The sequence below is a fragment of the Podarcis tiliguerta genome (genome assembly GCF_965153285.1).
Source record: "Podarcis tiliguerta genome assembly, chromosome: 10".
In the NCBI taxonomy this organism is placed as follows: domain Eukaryota; kingdom Metazoa; phylum Chordata; class Lepidosauria; order Squamata; family Lacertidae; genus Podarcis; species Podarcis tiliguerta.
The window spans coordinates 43,333,981-43,347,805 of record NC_139543.1 but is presented as its reverse complement, the minus strand read 5'-3'; the positions used below and the strand labels follow the sequence as shown (position 1 = coordinate 43,347,805).

At 43.1% G+C, this 13,825-nt stretch overlaps 1 long non-coding RNA gene across 1 annotated transcript; it reads left to right on the top strand.

The window, feature by feature from the left end:
- The first annotated feature begins 5,296 nt into the window (after window positions 1-5,296).
- LOC310658456 lies at window positions 5,297-12,496 on the top strand. Its single transcript, XR_014502335.1, has 2 exons — window positions 5,297-5,596; window positions 12,351-12,496. It is a non-coding gene; the product is annotated as an uncharacterized lncRNA (long non-coding RNA).
- Window positions 12,497-13,825: the final 1,329 nt, after the last annotated feature.

Sequence of the window (13,825 nt, the reverse complement as noted above, 5' to 3'; positions counted from 1 at the left end):
CAGATCAGAGTCTAATTTGCAATTCTCGAAATTTTGCATTTTTAATTCAATAAATGTATCAAAATGCATGGAAAATGCATACTTTAAATTACTTTAGTGCAATATTTCATTGCATAGCAGCACATTTTGTGTACATTTTAAAAAATGCAGATTAATGTGGAAACGAATTATGAATGATTAATTATGAACACATATGAAAGAGACGGATCTGTCCATCGCTTGAAGCATGTGTCCACTGTCCTAGTCAAAACTTGTTTCTTGAACACTCCCAAGCACCCTCGTATACTTGCAGGAGATTGTAGCAGAAAATGATCTAAAAGGGCAGACACACAACACAAGGCTGAGGCTCATTTTCACACTCACCAAGCTTATAATGTGGGTGTAAAGGTCATATTAGCTAGAATGTTTATTTGCATTACAAATTACCACTCTGCTTTCTCTTCTGCATCAACAATGACCAGCCACCAGTGCAAATCATGCGAGGGAGGCCCAAAGGCAATGGAACTTCTGAGCAAACAGGGATAGGATTGCCCTGAAAACTTTACATTTTGCCATTTTGAGAACATTTTCACAGGAGGCTTACACAAGCCTAGAATGCAAATGTAAAATCTAGAACATACAGTAGATTTTCTTCTGCTATCCATGCCCCATTAGCAACGTCCATGCATAGCACAAATAGGGGAAGAAAATTGACACTTTTTGGGTGTCACGTGCGAAATTCCCTAAAAGCACCTTCACATATTACAAGTGCTGGTGTGGGAAACACGGGTGTTACTTCAGTTTTCCCTACAACAACAACAACAACAACAACAAAAATTAACATATGGGCATCATACAAGTGCATTTACATGCTTCTGGATCAACTGGATCCACTAGATTCATTGACATAGATGTTTTGAGATATATATATCACATATCATGTGCTGTATATGTCATGTCTTGGTTACAGGAACCAGTACAGTGGTACCTCAGGTTAAGTACTTAAATCGTTCCGGAGGTCCATTCTTAACCTGAAACTGTTCTTAACCTGAAGCACCACTTTAGCTAATGGGGCCTCCTGCTGCTGCACAATTTCTGTTCTCATCCTGAAGCAAAGTTCTTAACCCAAGGTACTATTTCTGGGTTAGCGGAGTCTGTAACCTGAATCATATGTAACCTGAAGCATTTGTAACCTGAGGTACCACTGTATTTCCCACAGCATTTGTAATGGAGAACTGTCCCAAGTCTAACCCAAAAGGAGGCGCAGAATTGGGGGCAATCTCCTCACAATGAGCTGAAGCTGACTTAGAGCAAACAGCATGCACATGGCCATTGGGCAGGTGGAATAGTTCTGCAATACCGTACCCTCCATTTCTGCAAGAACATGAGTGCTATGGAGTTGGGCAAAAACCCTTCTCTAAAAGAAGCAGCCCCAGGACATAGACACCCCAGAGAACAGTTCACAGTGCTAGATATTAGACTGCAAAATATATAGCTGATATATCTATAAATGACATATATCATGGCTTAATGCCCCCGCTTGTGAGCTTCCCAGGGCTATCTGGCCACTGGTGGAGGCAGCAAGGCAGTTCTTATGATTCAAGAGGTAGACTAAACTAACTGAACTAACTGACCCAACATTTTGAGGAGACAATGGAAGACACAGAGATAAGCATCTTCAAACAGTAATGAACATCCTATTTTAAACAAGGAGCTCATGTCTGGGGAGTGGTTTTTTTTTAAGCAGCCAAAAAAAACAACACCCTTATTATATAACGGACAACCACTAGCACAACTGAAACAAATTAAGAGAATCAGAGCTTTAGTGCATTCCATAAGGAAACTCACATTTCTTATCTCCTTTATGAGGAGATGGAAGCCTTCTGAGCTCTGGGGTCTAGTTAGCCAAGTGAGTTTTATTAAACAAATAAAACAGCATGCATACGAAAGCAGCAATTAAAAATACAGTTTACTACCAGGGCTGGAGAAATGCTTCAAAATAATTATCTCAAGTATTTGCTCGAATAAATGAAAAAGCAGGATTTGCTGCAACTGTATTTGTGTCCCATTGGACCTCACTGCTAGAAATGTCCACCAAAGAATTAACTGGAGGGGGGAGGAGGAGGTAAAATTTAGACTTCCACAAGCACACACAAGTGCTCGAAAGCTCAGAACAAGAGCTTCTGTGATGCAGTTGTAAACAGCACTGGACTTAGTTCTAGAACACAGAGCTGGGTTTGAATTTTAAATATCAGGCTCAGGCCAAAGGATTTATACCTTAAAGAGTCAGGACTGGCTTAAGAGATTTTACCGTCTGAGGCAGAACAGCAAATGTTGCCCACCCCATTCCACAAGTAAAGAGGCATAATATTCAAGCCTAGCTAAGATACTTAACAACTTGGGATGAGGCTACAAAAAAATACAGCTTTATACCCCTGCCCAGCCACTACAATGCATGGTAGAGCGCCTCCTGTTGGTGCCAAAGGTTTTGGCTCTTCTCCTTGTGTCTACCAGTAGCAGGGCTTTCAGTGTTGTGGCCCCTTTAATGTGGAATTTATTCCCGTCTAAGATACGGCATGCCCCAACTGAGTGCCATTTCAGATTCATGCTTAACTCTTATTATTTACACAAGCCTTTTCTGACTGAGCATTTTAATTCATGACTGTTGATCATCTTCTGGCGTTGTATTGTTATTTTAACTTTGTTACTTCTGGTGAGTGTTTTATACTTATTTTTCACTTTCTGTACATTTCTGATACTTTATAATGTTTATAAATCTTTTAAAATAAAATAAAATAAAATACTTCTGGGCTGAAACCATGACACTTTGTACAGCACCTTACAAACACTGTTAGACAAAATCAGTATTATTTAACAGTGCCTTGTGGGCACAGAACAGATTTGCAAAAGAAGAGCTATGTCTCTGAACTAAAAAGACCATTTACTCTTGCTCTGTGGCATCAATGGGGCATCGGTTTTTGCTGCTTCTAAAAGATAGTTCATGCACCCACCAATGCGACCATCTTGAGTGCACATTGTGGCATCGTGCTTGTGTACTGTGTACTATGGGAAGTGAGTTGTGTGTGCACATAATCTAGAAGAAGAAGAAGAGTTTGGATTTGATATCCCGCCTTTCACTCCCTTTAAGGAGTCTCAAAGCGGCTAACATTCTCCTTTCCCTTCCTCCCCCACAACAAACACTCTGTGAGGTGAGTGGGGCTGAGGGACTTCAAAGAAGTGTGACTGGCCCAAGGTCACCCAGCAGCTGCATGTGGAGGAGCGGAGACGCGAACCCAGTTCCCCAGATTACGAGACTACCGCTCTTAACCACTACACCACGCTGGCTCTCTATCTTGGCCTGGTCATGACTAGAGCAGGAGTGAGGAATCTGTGGCCTGGCAGCCAGAAGGGGAGCTTCAGGTTGAGGGCAAATGCATCCCTCTAGTCTCCTCTATATGGCTCTCAGGATTCTCCCAGTCTACGCCCCTGCTCTGCCCCCTCCTTGTTTTTGCCTGGCTGAAGTTCATCCTTCAACTGGGATAATGCTGTGCATTCTGTGTGTGTGTGTGTGTGTGTGTGTGTGTGTGTGTGTGTGTGTAGCAGCCACTAGAAGGCAGCCTACTGTACAAAGGTAGGAGTCACCTCCATTAGTCCACTTACCTTTGTCTCTGAGCAGCTCCTGGGGAGAATGTGGCCCTGGAGATGAAATTGGTTCCCTATCACTGCTAGAGGGTGGCAGGGCAGGGTGGGAGATGCTGGACACCCCCCACCCCCAAGGTTAATAAGAAGCTCACTGAGACAATTGGAAGATACTGGACATTCAATAACCCCCCAAAAGCTTTAATGAGAACCTAGAAGAAGGAACAAGAAAGACCCTCACTGTCACCTTGTGAGTCAGATCAAAACCAACCAACACACTTTGCATTTCACAGAAGTATTTGTAAGGGCTGCCTTGCAGCTGAACAACAGTCCTAGGATTATTCATACGACTTGCTTGAATTATTATGAATAATGAGTAAATCTGAAAACATGGCAACATTTGCATAGACCACAGTTCCCAAGAGACAATTATGATGGGGAGAAAAGCTTTCCCCCTCTCACCTCTGTTCAGTTCTCTGCGTGTCACTGCATCCCTTCCAGATAGTGGACTTAATCATCTGTTTTACATTTGGCAAATATGCATATAGTAAAACTCATATATTTTAGAGACAATTATGCATTAAAGGAACAGTAAGTAAAGTCTAATTTTAGTGACCACAAATGAGAACTGGAAAATAAATGCTACTTGTTAAAGGTGAAACATTTATATGATCTGAAGAGAAACCAGAGTATAAATACTACTTGTGAAGTCCTCACCATCTGTTCAGGGCACAATTGGCTGTATGCGTGTTCAGAAGTCTGGACACAATCCAGTCCCAATTTCAGTCCCATGGATTTTCAAACCCATTCCTAAACCATTTGTATTGAACGACTCTTAAAATATGCTTAACTGTGGCTTCATTAGGTAGGCCCTATCTTTTACAAAAAGAAAATAAGAGAAATGTTTTGACTGTCTCAAAAACCAAATCATAGCTCCAGGATACTGGATAGATCAATATATACCCTACACTTTCTATGGCCATCAGAGTTCAATATGTATTCTAAATGGAAATATAGCCATAATATCAGTAACTTGCATTTGCTGCACGCATGTTCAGTTTAAGATGCACTAGTTGAACAATAATCTTTGAAATTTTAAGAAGCAGCTCTTGAATCATGTACATAATACCTGATAGAAGATAGAAGATGGAAGCTATTTCAGAAACAAATCTATTTGTGATCGCAAGATTCCAAATAGGAAAGACCTAATTTCATTTCTTTGATCATCTGGTCTAGTGCTTAAATCTGCTTTGCTGTGTAAAGTCCAACTATGATTTCTTCTGAGTTGTTCTGGTTTCTTTTTTCAGCTTGTGGTTCTCGTTACGCATCTGCAGCGGCACAAGAGGGTTCTCCACCCAGCTGAGTCACCATCCTGACCTCCCTTACCTACACCCCCAAAAGCAGGGCTAGAAACTGAGATATGAAAGAAAGCTAGGAGCTTATTGGCACCTTATGGGCACAACTATGGAATGTCTAGGCTCACTTTTTTTATAACAAGAATACAAAGCTGAAAATGAACTGCAGCTAAAATATTATGTTCATTTTTGACTTGTCCTTCCCCTGCCCACCCCCCTAATATTCTTAAGGGGATCTCTTCTCCAGTCTTCAGAATGTAGCTGGAAGTGGGGAGCCAGAAAAAGGTCCTCCTTTCCTTCCTTTTAACCTGAAATCCTAGGTGCAATAAGTGCACCCAGAACTCAGAAACTAACGCTGATGAAATTCCCTGTTGCAAAATGTACCTAGAACAATGGGAGTTTCGAACACTGCCCAAAAGCCTTCCTTTGAGATTCTGCAGTGTGTTGAGGACTGCCTGTATGCTTCACTTTCTTAACAGCTTTACCTGTTTTCTGTCCATCTTTCCTTGGCTCCAAGTTAGCCACCTGCTCTGTTCAACTCAGCTTCCTCCACCACTACTCAAAGTGGATTTCAGCTGCCTTCTAACCCATCCAAACTTTTTGAAAGCTTTGCTTTTGAACAGGTAGGAATCTATTAGCATCGTGGCAAGGATTCAGGGACCACTGAAATTGGCTAGGAAACATATCCTTTTTAATTTCCATACATTTGCGAATTTAACAAGATGACTTCTGGTTGCAGTGACCTCGCCATGGAAATATTGCAAGTCATACTGCTGTTTTCTGAAAGCTGAAAAAATCCCCGAGTCAAATCTAATCTTGACTCGCCCTACAACCCTAGGCATGAACAGGGAACAATGGATACTGAAAACCATTAGGCTGTTCTCAGGTTCTGTTGGAATATACATATATTGACTCCCATCCAGCTGGAAGGTAGTTGAAACCAGTTTTGCTTGAGAGAATGTACACAAGGACAGCTCAAACCTTCGGGGTCCCTTCCAACTCTACAATTCCACGAAAAGCAAATGCTTTGGGATTTGGCCTGGGATATTGTTTAAGAAAAGAATGGGGAAGCCATGGCACTCTAGAAGCTGTTGGACTGCAGCTTCCAGCATCCCTGACCCCTGGCCTAGCTGGATGGGGCTGATGGGAGTTGGAGTAGAAAGCTGTAGGACAGGCATAGGCAACCTCAGCCCTCTAGATGTTTTGGGACTACAACTCCCATCATCCCTGACCACTGGTCCTGTTAGATAGGGATGATGGGAGTTGTAGTCCCAAAACATCTGGAGGGCTGAGTTTGCCTATGCCTGCTGTAGGGCCACAGGTTCCCTATTAATGGTGTAGGGCTTTGTGTGCTGGACTTACATTGCCTTGGGTGGAGGGCCTGTGTGCATGCTTCTGCAGCCCAATTTTATAGTCTATACATTTATAGATAAGCAGGTTATTACAAAATGTGATGACTTCGTGTCAGGGAACTGCCATCGGAGCAGGAGGAGGTGAGAGGGCTCCCGGATGATGGTGGAGAGGGTCCCAGTAAGAGGAGGGATAGCCCATACGCTGGGGAAGAAAATCAGCGTAACACCAGTGGTGAAGGGGAGGAGATAGAGGAAGCGGAGAGGTGGCTCCAGGACTCTTCACAGGAGACCAGCGGAGAGGGGACTAGTGCTCCTTTGCCCACATCCACCTTGCGCAAAAAGCTTTTGCGCAGGCAACGGGGGAGGAGACTGGGCGTCAAGCAGCTTTTATGTTGGAAGCGGTTTAAGAAACGCCCACTGACGGATTCTGCCAGCAACTGAGGCAGCCACGGAATAGAGGCTGTCCGGTCAGAAAGGGTTCAACCATGCAACCTAGTCAGGAGTAAAGGCAACTTACGCACAAGCAATCCCCAGAACCATTACACTTCCCTATGCTTTCTCCTCCCCCCCCCAAAAAAAAAAGAAAAAAAGAAAGAAAAGAAAAGAAAAGAAAAGAAAAGAAAAGAAAAGAAAAGAAAAGAAAGTACCATGTAAAGCAAGGATGGGAAACCTGTGGCTCTCCACAGGTTTCTGGAGTAAACTCCAACTAGCATGGCCAATGACATGGGATGGTTGGGATTATAGTGCAACAGCATCTGAAATGCCACAGGTCCACCATTCATGGTGTAAAGCTGTGAACTTTCTTCAGCATGGGGAAGTGCAAAACATTAACTTCCTGACTGATGAGAAATTATGGAGGCAGAGCTACAGCGTTTTGCTTTCTTTTGGATTAGGGTGCACTGCAGACTTGCATTTATTTATTTCTAAAAAATATTTATTTTATTTTGACAAAGTAATAATCATAAATAAATAAGAATAAAAATTTGCACCCCACCACCAATACCATTCCATTGTAACTATCCAACCTCCCAAAATTTCAACACCTCTTGCCATGGTTCGACCCCTTTCCGTTTTAACAGTATAAATTCTAAAGTACTCTCCGTATCTCCTCAAAATCATTTTGCCTGCATACAGTGGCAGAGAGCAGACAGGGGTGGGGCTGTCACGCGTCCTGGGGGCGGGGCGTCCTGGTGGCGGGGGGCAGCCGCAATGGCACCCTGCCAGGATTGCGCTGCCAGGGGCGGTGCGCTCCCCCTGCACTCCTCTTCCTCTGCCAGTGCCTGCATATTCCCCCATCTTACCTTAATGACACATGTTAATAGCTATATCCCACACCTCTTTATACCATTCTTCCATTTCATATTCTGCTTGCCCTTTCCACTTCCTAGCTGTAATAATTTGTGCAGCTGTCAATAAATTTGTGCGAACCTTCCACCCCATCATAAATTGATAATGTTGCTGTCAGGAGCTCATCCTAAACATGAGTAGGACCCTGGCAGAAACACATGCCTAACTGGCATGTTGTCTCCCTCCTGGTCGGGAGCTTCATTAGCTTTCTTCAGCCCGAACATCACAGCGACCGATGCCAACAGACACCAACACACTTAGGGATCTGCAGAATCTTCGTAGCTTGCGTAACAGACTTCAGCAACTCAGCATTTTGGCTCATCTACTTTATTTACATATAAACACACACGGAGCACTGCAACATGGCTCCCTCTCTCTCTAGCATCAGACAGCAAAGAGAAAGCACAAAGGACAATAGTCCCACTTCACGGAACACAGTAACACAAACATTCTCTCTCCATCACTTTCCACTCTGTGGAGTCAAAACACACACAGTCATGTGATAGACAAAAATCCCATGACTGCAGTCATGGAGCAGGAATTCTAACAGATGCTACCTCTGGACTTTTTGTCAGCTTTAACCCAGTGATTTCTGTTATCTCCCTTAAACACCAGACTTGTATTTCTGTTATATTTGCTTTTACTTACAAATATACAAGCAGGACAAAGTGGAAAGTGAATGAACGCTCTCACAGCAGGACCAGATCCCCAGAGAAATCTCCTGCATCCCAAGATTCTTTACCTTCAGCCAGTTCACAGCTCCCCCAGGATACACACTGTCTTGTTCTCTCTAAAGTCAAACTGCCTTTACCTCTTTCTCTGTCTTCTCATCACAGATGCATATCCCATTCCAAATGTTGGCTAGAGAGTTCTAGTTACCATCTTGGGTCATAGTTCCCACTGATCAACCCATCACCCTGGACTACTGGGTAACAATCACACTAACAGAGAATGGTTAGTCAGCATCCATGGCAGTATACATGCAAAAACAAGCCCCTTTTAACCTTGTTTTAAGTAAGCTAAATACATCCAGATGCTTAAGACTCTCAATGATAGGCTGGGGTTGTTGTTGTAGATTTTTAAATCATGCCTACATCCCCAATACCCTCTTGATATGTATTTGAGCTATGTATGAATCTACTGCTAAACCAGGAATTGAGAGTAGTGATAAGGAGACTCTGTGGAGATAACACACTTTCATGAAGCCTGAAGCTGCGCCTGGACAGATGTAGATTGTATTGTATCTACCTTGGCCAGAGTCTCTTGGGCTCTGCCTCATTCATTTAGAAAGTTCAGCAGCACTGCTATGTCTTGGCAGTGGGAAATAAAGCCTTTTAGATGGGAATCCGAAATGTAGGCTACTTTCCAATTACAGCCAAAAGCCATCCCTGGAGCTTCAGCATGGCCTGTGCTGTAAGGGCTGCTAAGAGCTTGTTTGTTTCTTCAGTCCAATTAAGCAACAGCTCTTGATTTTAGAAATGAATAAATGAAACACTTCATCATCTGTGTGAGTGCTTGTCTTTGGTATCTACTGGCAAGGGTAATTCCATTTGCCCGGGAACAGACTGAAAGGAGACCATGAGATCTTTCGAGATTCAAAAGTTCAATTTACTCTTAATTGTTTACTAAGTTGCTTTTTATATAACTGTTGTGCTGAGCTGTGGGATGTTTTTGGTTTTATTGGAAAGAGGTATTTGAATGCTTGTATTTTATCTGTTTATGTAAACAGCTTGTTGTGAAATGTAGAATTCTATCCTGAAAGGATAGAATTTTTTAAATAAATTAAAATATGGGATGGGGTTAAAAGGAGAAGAATGTAAATATCTTAAGATCATTCTATTCAGGAAGGTTTTGGTTTTTTAAAATCACACTTGCGCAAAGAATACCTGTACAAATGTCCCTGAATTGAACCGGGGGTGACTTAGGTGACTCCCGAAGTTCTTTCCAACTCTAAATCTGTTTTGAAGATTGATTTATAGTATTTTATAGTATGTTTTATGGCATCATTTGTTGCGTTAATATGCTGCTCACCGCTTTGGGGGACTGTGGGCCTAAAAGTGATATATAAATATACAGTGGTACCTCGGGTTAAGTACTTAATTCGTTCCGGAGGTCCGTTCTTAACCTGAAACTGTTCTTAACTTGAAGCACCACTTTAGCTAATGGGGCCTCCCGCTGCTGCCACGCCACCAGAGCACAATTTCTGTTCTCACCCTGAAGCAAAGTTCTTAACCCAAGGTAATATTTCTGGGTTAGTGGAGTCTGTAACCTGAAGCGTCTGTAACCCGAGGTACCACTGTATCTATAAAATAGCACAATATAATCCTTGAGACAGCCATTTTATAATGTTACTGCTGAGTATTGCTCACGTTCCTCTTATTATGGTTGGATAGGACTCTTTAAGCTGAGCACTGTGGGTAACTGCCATTTTTTGGGGGGGGAATATGTCATCCAGATTCTTCTCTGAAGAGTGTTGCTTCTTCCTCTCTTAGAAAATGGCGCAGGCCAGGTGCACCAACTCTAAGGGGCCAACATGTCTCTTGTCCCCTCAGTCTTTGTCGTAAGGGGTCTTGGCTGCCTCAGTGCTGAGGGGGCCTGGTGCGTGTTATGAACATTGCAAATTGCATGTCACAGCTTCATAGCCGGCTCCTCCAAAGCGCTCAGCCTTTTCCAGATGACACAACATCATCTGCATGCAACGCGTGTGGCATTACACACACACAATGTGAGTCACTCACATGACGCCATGCGCACACAACGTGTGCCCTCCCCCCAACATTGGGGGCAGCCTGGCACTTCTAGGTCAGGCCATGATGGTTAAAGCTTCACCTACTTAATCTCTGTATGTCAGGCCACTATCAAAGGCACAGGAACCGGGGGTGGGGGTGGGGAATGGCTCCATTACTACAAGTGTACCTTGGTGCTTGTGTGGGATGGTGCTTGGTGTTGACCTGTGACTGGAAACAGTGGGGCAAATGCTAAGTGTGGAAAAGCCCATAGTATGCACGGCAAGGTCTGTAAGCAACATTTACAGACAGGACAGAAAACAGCAGCGCCAATCTGCTTACTAGTCTTTAAACCAAAAAATGTTAAAACTGCTTTTATGTTTTTAACAAGTAGCTGTGTGTGTGTGTGTGAGTGTGCGCGCACACACCCACCCACACCAAAGCCATCAAAAAACAGAAGCGAAAAAGGAAAGGATATTACAGTAGTTGTGGCCCTGTTGTCAGACATCTGCTTTAGTGCTCTTGCAACTGAAATGCAGACAGGGATTGGATAATGCTGGCTCCTAAACCTATGGAGAGGTCCCTTGTCCCTTTTCAAAAGGCGACTGATTAATTGCTCATTTTGCCTGATGACTCTCTGAGGCAGGCACTAATGCTGACTTCAACAGGGCAATTCAACCCCTTTCTTTCATCAGAGAGAGAGAGAGAGAGAGAGAGAGAGAGCACTAGGTCTGTCACTTCCCTTTTCAGAATCACTCTGGGGTTTCCACTGCTCTTCTGCGACGACAAGCATGTCATTTTGAAGTTTGTCAATCACAATTTAATCAACCAGCCGCTACATCTGAAGCTTAACGGGTATCAGTTCATAATTTGCTTGCTGATTATACCTCTGTGGCAATTTGTCTCTGACTCCATTTAAACGTTCAATGTAAAATGCAGCCAGGTTGTTTCCTCTTCAGCTGATTCAAAGTGCAAGGCAGTATCTGGCAAACTTACAAAAATTTGAGAATAGATGTGAAGTCCCCTGCCTTGGCCCCAAGGCTTCACGCCCAGTGCAACCGGACCAGTCATGCTTCCATCCGCCTCTGACAGAGCTCTAAACCAAAAAGCAGTCTCCTTTCAGATGCATCTTCCACAGTACCTGCCCTAGTCAAGGATATATTCCACTCTTGGTTGGGTATAATCCCTACCCCCTGGATATGCACCTGCAACAACTAGGTAATTAGGGTACCATTTTTTTTCTGACTCCTACTCAAAGGCAGGCACAGGGCAAGGTGATCTGACAGCCACAAGCGACACCGTTTGGGTGCTATTTAAGGGCAGAAGAGCAGGGAAAACAGTTCTGACTCATAGGGCACAGTCCATCATCATGCCAGGCCCCTGTTCATTTCAGTGAGGCTTGTGCAGGCATTTCCTGGTGGAATATACCTCAGAAAGTGACATCCTTTTCAGTTATTTGGCCTCACAGCTCTGAGCAGACTCGTGACCTTTCACAGCAGCCTTCTACAGTCTTTTGTTGACTGGCAACTGCCAGTAAGGAGATATTTGAGGAATCATTGAAATAAGGGCTAGAGTGATCTTTATTTGTCATAGTTATGCAGTCATTTCATTGTGGTAGAAGCCCCTGAATAAATACATTTGTTCACATTGATAATATACCCTCACGAGTAAGCATTCTCCTATGTACATTTGTGCTCTTGGCTGAACCCCTGATTAACTGGGCATCTAAGATGACCCAATCCTTCACTTTCTGGTCGTCTGCCAATTGGATGATGCTGACAGCAGCGCCTGTTGGAAAATCCAGGCTTTGCTCATATTCAAAAGACTACAAAGCAGAAAAGGTATTCTCCATCTTGGGGGGTGTCCCCCGCATCATTTCAAGACTTTAAAGAGCAGTAAGGTATGAGAGATGGAGATGGTTGTCTCACACATTTTTTTTACATATGTTACAGTGCACAGGTGCAGTTGTGGTCTGAGACTAACACCTCTTCTTTGGAACAGTTAAAAGAAAATATAGCAAAAGTGTGAAACCTTCAGCAGCAGACCCTATCTCCTTCCCAAGGAAATAAACGTTTCCATGTCTTGATTGTTTTTATAACTGCCTTGTAATTGATGGTTTGCTTACACCAGGGGTAGGGAGCCAGCACTCCAACAACATCCGGAGGACTACAACTCTCATCGTCCGTGACCACTGGGCATGCTGGCTATTGTGAAGGCGCTCTCATGAATCATTAACATCCTCTACCACTCCACCTAACAGAAAATCACAGAAAGAAATATTTAGCCACATTCGCAAGCTCCTTATTAAAAAATCACTCACATCATCTTCTGTTTGCATTGAATTCTACATGCTCAGGATAATTACTATACTATGTGGTCCAATATTAAAAACGGGCCAATCAAGAGATACAAATTAACCAGGACCTGTTTTCCTCACTTTCATCTTAGTTCTCTTTCTACTCCTTGTTAATCTCTCAACTGCACAAGTAGAACAGCTGAGGCTCCCAATCAAATATCCATGTCTACACACAAACAACGGGCAAATGCCACAAAACATTAATGCAGAAGCCTTTTCCAAAACAGACTATTTTCAGGGTTGCTTTTTAAAGCAACTACATATGGATTGTATCCACTGCCAGCCCTACTCAGAGTTGACCCACTGAAATTAATTGCCATGGCCAAGTTTTCTCCACTCATTTCAGTGGGTTTACTCTGAGTAAAACTTAGTAAGAAGATTGAGGTGATATACAAGATTCCTGCTTCCCCACCCAGAGACACACACAGAAAGACTGGCCCAAAATCACTCAATGACCTCAATACTCAAGTGAGAATTTAAACCTGATACCCCTTAGTTCCAGTCTTTAATTCTAACCACAATACCACACATTCAGTCGTCAGTATTTTCTCTGCAGAAATGTATATTCAGAAAAGGATTAAACCTGAACTATTTGCTTCAGTGGTGCGGACCTTCCCATTGATATGTACCCAACCTTCTAAAAATCCCACTTCCAATAGGGGCTTCTATCAAAGCAGCTCAGTAGCAACAACAAGAGTTTTGGATGCACAAACATTAGAGTACAGCAAGCCCTGCATCGTGCACTTGGAAAAACTAATCCGAGTTACACAATTTTCACACAGTAGTGTGCATCTTCCTCTATTAAGGAAAGTTCACAAGGATCTTGCACCCAGCTTGGAATATCAGTGGCTTTACATTCCACAACATGAATCAAAGAGTCAATGCATGATTGCGCTTACACCAAGTGTACAACAACTCCCAGTTGCACAATGCACAAATCGGCTGGGAAGAAAGGACCATCCATAAACAAGACAGTGTGAGCTGATCTTTAGGGTAAATCCACACTGCACCTTTAAATTCTGTTTAAAGCACATGACTTCTCCCAGAGTCCTGGGAATTGTAGTTTGTTAA